Source organism: Haliaeetus leucocephalus, unplaced genomic scaffold, assembly GCF_000737465.1.
Source record: "Haliaeetus leucocephalus isolate CR32 unplaced genomic scaffold, Haliaeetus_leucocephalus-4.0 Scaffold517, whole genome shotgun sequence".
Lineage (NCBI taxonomy): Eukaryota > Metazoa > Chordata > Aves > Accipitriformes > Accipitridae > Haliaeetus > Haliaeetus leucocephalus.
In genome coordinates this window covers 8,538,891-8,545,062 of record NW_010972953.1, presented here as the reverse complement: position 1 = coordinate 8,545,062, position 6,172 = coordinate 8,538,891, and the positions used below count along the sequence as shown (strand labels likewise).

General features: G+C 47.0%; 1 long non-coding RNA gene across 1 annotated transcript in view; it reads right to left on the bottom strand.

Annotated features, from left to right (window-relative positions):
* Positions 1-7: 7 nt before the first annotated feature.
* The window catches only part of LOC104837251, a 7,122-nt gene continuing 957 nt past the window's right edge, over positions 8-6,172 (bottom strand). Inside the window, exons 2-3 of the long non-coding RNA XR_774920.1 lie at positions 3,915-4,032; positions 8-366 (exon numbers count right to left, since the gene is read on the bottom strand). This is a non-coding gene — a long non-coding RNA (uncharacterized LOC104837251). The remainder of the gene's footprint in view (positions 367-3,914; positions 4,033-6,172) is intronic.

Below are 6,172 nucleotides of genomic sequence, written 5' to 3'. Positions count from 1 at the left end.
GTGCTTATTTCAATCTTCCTGACATCCTCCAGAGCTCATGGTGAGCTTTTGTGTCCTTTAACAGGGCCTTTATGACCTTATTTACTGCACAAGTGCCAGTAAAAACCTGATGAGCTTTCCTCATGGCTGTGGCTTCCTGGCAAGGAGTCTGTCCTGAGAAGGGGATCCAGCCTCTGCTTCTCTGGAGAGGGAAATCAGCAGTGTCTATGCCACCTGGGGACACAAAGGGCGACTTTTGCAAGACCACCCTTCATCTGAACCACTTTAGATATGTACTTGTGGATGGGCTATCATGCCTCATATTCCAAATACTGATTCAAGTGGCACTGCCCAGAGTGGCTACCACACATGCAGACTACTACACTGCTGAAAAAACAGGAAGAGGAACTAAGAACCAAGAAAAACAAGCAATGCAAATGCAAACAATTGCTCACCACCAACTGACCAATGCCCAGCCAGTCCCTGAGCAGTGGCCCCTTGCCAGCCTGCCCCCCAGTTTTATTGCTAAGCATGACATCATATGGTCTGGAATATCCCTTTGGTCAGTTGGGGTCAGCTGTCCCAGCTGTGTCCCCTCCCAACTTTTTCTGCACATCCAACCTACTCACTAGCGGGGCAGGATGAGGAGCAGAAAAGGCTTTGACGCTGTGTAAGCGCTGCTCAGCAGTAACTGAAACATCGGTGTGTTATCAACACTATTTTCAGCACGAATCCAAAACACAGCCCCATACAAGCTACTATGAAGAAAGGTCCTTGAGCAAAAGCAATCCCATGAGTGGCTTTGCCTTTTCCCAAAGAAGGAATGACCCACACTCTTTCCCAGCCAGCTCTTTATATGTACTACAGGGATCTTATCTCCTTCCACAGCATGTAGGAATTTCAGTCTGGCAGGGCCAGGTGGATTGGTAGATCCTCTAGTGTTAACTAGCCAAGCAGCTTCTGCTAAATTTGTATCCCATTACTTGAATATCCCAGCACACATTGCTCTCAGTGTGGTTTTTAACAATCCATTGTATTGTTCAATATTCCTGGAGGCTGGTGCATGATAGGGGTTGTGACATACATATCCTGCCAATACCATGCTCCTTGGCCCAGATGTCTATGAGGTTGTTTTGGAAATGAGTCCCATTGCCTGATTCAATTCCTTCAGGGGCACTGTGTCACCATAAAACTTGCTTTTCAAGGCCCAAGATAGTATCCCAGGCAGTGGTATAGGTCACAGGGTATGTTTCCAACCATCTTGTAGTCTCTTCCACCTTTGTAAGCACATGGTGCTTGCTGTGGCGGGTTTGTGGGAGTGTAATATAGTCAATCTGCCAGGTTTCTCCATACTGATATTTCAGCTATCATCCTCTATAGCAAAAAGGCTTTAGCTGCTTGGCATGTTTGATTATGGTGCACTTTTTACATTCATGGATAACCTATGCAATGGCATCAATGGTCAAGTCCACCTCTCAATCACGAGCCCATTTGTATATTGCATCCCTTCCTAAATGTTCTGATGTGTCATGGGCCCAGTGGGCTATAAATAGCTCATCCTTATGTTCCCAGTCCAGATCCATGTGAGCCACTTCAATTCTAGCAGCCTGGTCCACCTGCTGGTTGTTTTGATGTTCTTCAGTGACACTACTCTTGGGTATATGAGCATCTACGTGATGTACTTTTACAACCAGGTTCTCCACCCAGGCAGCAATATCTTGCCACAATTCAGCAGCCCAGATGGGTTTGCCTCTGTGCTGCCAGTTGGTCCGCTCCCATTGCTGTAGCCACCCCCACAGAGCATTTGCCACCATCCATGAGTCAGTATTGAGAGAAAGGACTGGCCACTTTTCTCATTCAGTAATATCTAAAGCTAGCTGGATGGCTTTCACCTCTGCAAACTGACTCAATTCACCTTCTCCTTCAGCAGTTTCTGTGACTTGTCGTATTGGACTCCATACAGCACCTTTCTACCTCCGATGTTTTCTCGCAATATGACAGGACACATCTGTAAACAGGGTATATTGCTTCTCTTTTTCTGTTGATTTATTACACAGTGGGACCTCTTCAGCACGAGTCACCTCCTCTGGTGATACTCCAAAGTTTTGGCCTTCTGGCCGTGATCACTTCCAAGATTCCTGGGCAGTCAGGGTTTCCCATTCAAGCCCATTGTGTTATCAGCGTGACCCACTTACTCCATGTAGCGTCAGTTGCATGATGCGTAGAGGGGACACTCCCTTTGAACATCCAGCACAGGCAATTGAGATGCCAAGATGAGTTGTGCTTCTGGACCAACTACTTCTGAAGTGGCTTGAAGGCCTTCATATGCTGCTAATATATCTTTTTCAGTTGGAGTGTAGTGGGCCTCAGATTCTCTATAACCCCGGCTCTAAAACCTTAGAGGTTGACCTCAGTTCTCTCCAGGTGCTTTCTGCCAGAGGCTCCAGGTGGGGTCATGGTCCCCGGCTGTGGTGTGAAGCATGTTTTTCACATCTTGTCCTGTCTAGACTGGCCCAAGGGCTACTGCACAAACTACCTCCTGTTTAATATGTTCAAAAGCTTGCTGCTGCTCAGGGCCCCATTCAAAGTTGTTCTTCTTCTGGGTCACTTGGTGGAGAGGGCTTACAATCAGACTATAACCTGGAAGATGCATTCTCTGAAAACCCACGACACCAAAGAAAGCTTGTGTTTCTTCTTTGTTAGCTGGTGGCGACAATTCTGTTATTTTATTGATCGTTGGGCTATGAGTGTATTTGCTCAACAGGCAGCTCCAGACATTCATAAATACTTTCTAAAGCATGCTCTGGGATGGCAGGGGGGAAAATCTACAAACAATATTGTCTCTGGCAGCACATGTATATGATGGCAGGTCAGAGACAGAAAAGAAAGAAAAGGAATGAAGAGAGAGAGAGGAAGTGAATATGTTGGCAGTAGTACTGGGATGAACTCCGATGTCGAGAGGCAGAGGAATGAATATGATAGGACGAGTATGAGGAGGAAGGGGTGTGGGAGCAGCAGGAGAAACAGGAAGAGGACAGTTAGACCTAAATTGTTGTGCATACTGTGAGAAAGAAGGCCACTGGAAGAAAGACTGTCCAGTTCAGCCACAAATGACCAGAGGATTTGGAAATCCCCCTGTCTGGAGACCGCCAAGCAGAGAAAATGCTGAGGAATTGGCAGAATTCCCTCAGTATGACACTCAACAATGACAGGAGGTGGAAGAGCCTGGAACGCTCGTGGCGTGCAAACTAGTGGTAGGAGATCATGCTCAAATCATGACAAAAGTCAATAATCACACTTTAGAATTTCTGATAGACGTGGGTGCTACCTACTCTATGATAAATCAATACTCAGGTGAATTAAGTCAAGAGAAAGTTTAGATGCTAGGAATTGACAATGGGGATAACAATCCCTTTATTAGTAGAAGTAGGTCTTCATTTATTATACCATCAGTTTGTGATAATGGAAGGAAGACCAATTAATTTATTGGTAAGGAATTCACTGGAAAAATTACAGGCAGGAGTTATGTTTAGAAATCAGTTTATGTTTACAAATCCAGGAGTGACAAGTTCATTGGTTCATTCCAGGTAAAAGGACACCAGGAGGGCCTTAGGCCTCCAGCTCCAAGCAGCAGCGGCTAGGAGGTTTGACCACAATGCTTGGGGCTTCATCCAGCAGCGTCTAGAAAGCCCTTGATGATGGAGACCTGACATAGCATGGATCCACAGCTTAGCAGTAGCCACTCTTTGAAGGAGCGTGGCTGTAGCAGGGCAGCTGTGAAGAAAACTGCAGTGTGGGAGGGAAAAGAGAGCAACTGATGCAGGTAGTAATTGTCTCCTATGGCACAAAGAGAAACACTCAGGATGATGAGAAGAACAATACCAAAACAATGAAAAGGAAACATATTCTAAATACATTTTAATATCTGTTATTACCTGACATTAAACAATAGATAAGCTTGCTGCCTGATGTCACGGTGAGTTGTTGCTTGCTGTTGACGTCACAAAGAACAACAGACATATCATTTGTCTCGTAACACAGTCCATTGCTTCCCTGCAAAGAAAGGCATCAGTATCTGGAGATGAATTGCATGGTTTCTCAACAAAAAAAACCAGGCAAAAAACCTGCAGAATCAAGAGCATGCCAAAACAAATCCAATCCAGCCCATAAGAAGACCTTCTCCCCCAAAACCTTGGCTGCCAGTAACACTGCCGTGAAAGTTTGTCTTCCTCAGCACACATTTTTCCGGTTAGGAAGGAAGTTGCTCTTTACCTTTGTATACCAGTAATAGTGTTCCCCATGACAGCTGCCACCACTGTGTACCAGGACAGCATATAAGGCGTAGAGGAGCAGTTCTCCAGCTGTCTGTGATGTGCATGACCAAAGATCCAAGTACTTAGGATATTCCACAACCTACGGAGAGACCAACAAGGCTCAGAAATGATCCTGAAGTTCTTCATGAAATAGCCTTCCAAGACCAGGGGCTAGAGGTGTATAAATACATCTCTGGGGCTTATGAACACTTGGTTTCCCTAAAGCAACATGTAATAGTTTGGACGGTAGGAAACTTCTCAGTATCCTGGGTTCAGTTGGGATAGAGTTAATATTCACAGGAAGCCGGGAGGGGGCTGTGTACGGAAGGGTTAAAAGGTGGAATTTTGGTCCGTGGATGAACACTGAGTAAGAAGTAGATAGCTGAAAAGCACAGTCAGCACAAGAAACAGATGCTTTATTGTCTGTTGTTTGAAATGCTGACCATGGGAATAAGGAAGTTGAGCAATGTTAGGGGAGGACATGCAACAATGGAGGAATACAAGGCACTCTTCACTGGGTGAAAAACTGGCTGGATGGCCAAGCCCAGAGGGTAGTGGCGAATGGGGTGAAATCCAGTTGGTGGTGGGTCACAAGTGGTGTTCCCCAGGGCTCGGTGTTGGGCCCTGTTCTGTTTAATATCTTTATTGATGATTTGGATGAGGGGATTGAGTGCACCCTCAGCAAGTTTGCAGACGACACCGAGTTGGGAGGCAGGGTCGATCTGCTTGAGGGTAGGGAGGCTCTACAAAGAGATCTGGACAGGCTGGATCGATGGGCTGAGGCCAATCGTATGAAGTTCAACAAGGCCAAGTGCCGGGTCCTGCACTTCGGTCACGGCAATCCCATGCAGCGCTACAGGCTTGGGGAAGAGTGGCTGGAAAGCTGCCTGGCAGAGAAAGACCTGGGGGTGCTGGTTGACAGCCAGCTGAACATGAGCCAGCAGTGTGCCCAGGTGGCCAAGAAGGCCAATCGCATCCTAGCCTGTATCAGAAATAGTGTGGCCAGCAGGAACAGGGAGGTGGTTGTTCCCCTGTACTCAGCACTGGTGAGGCCGCACCTTGAGTACTGTGTTCAGTTTTGGGCCCCTCACTGCAGGAAAGACATTGAGTTGCTGGAGTGTGTTCAGAGGAGGGCAACCAAGTTGGTGAGGGGCATGGAGCACAAGTCTTATGAGGAGCGGCTGAGGGAACTGGGGCTGTTTAGTGTAGAAAAGAGGAGGCTGAGGGGAGACCTTATTGCTCTCTACAACTACCTCAAAGGGGGTTGTAGTGAGGTGGGTGTTGGTCTCTTCTGTCAGGTGGCTGGAGATAGGACAAGAGGAAATGGCCTCAAGTTGAGGCAAGGGAGATTTAGGTTAGATATTAGGAAAATTTTTTTTACTGAGAGGGTTGTCAAACATTGGAATGGGCTGCCCAGGGAAGTGGTTGAGTCAAAAAGCGAGTGGACAGGGTACTTCAGGACATGGTTTAGTGGGCATGGTTAACAGTTGGACTCAATGATCTTGAAGGTCTTTTCCAACCTAAATGATTCTATGATTCTAAGGCACAGCATTTTGCTTGCCTTGCAAAAATCCTGTTATTGGTTAGAGCATAGTTGACATGACTGATGGATTATGGTAATATGCTGTCTGTACAAAGCCCATGAACCAATAGAAGGGATGGCTATGGCACGTGCAGCGTGCCTGGCCAGCGGGCGCATGTGCCATAGGCTCCCTATGTTGCAACTGAGGCGTGTTTCGGCACCCATTGGCCACGAGTGTTGACACCCGTTTCTCCGCAAATGTATAAATACCAGGGTTTCCCAAAGAGCAGTGGGCTGGTGTACGGCAAGGTCACCGTTGCCTCCGTGGGGACGCCCACATAAAGCTGACACCTACCGA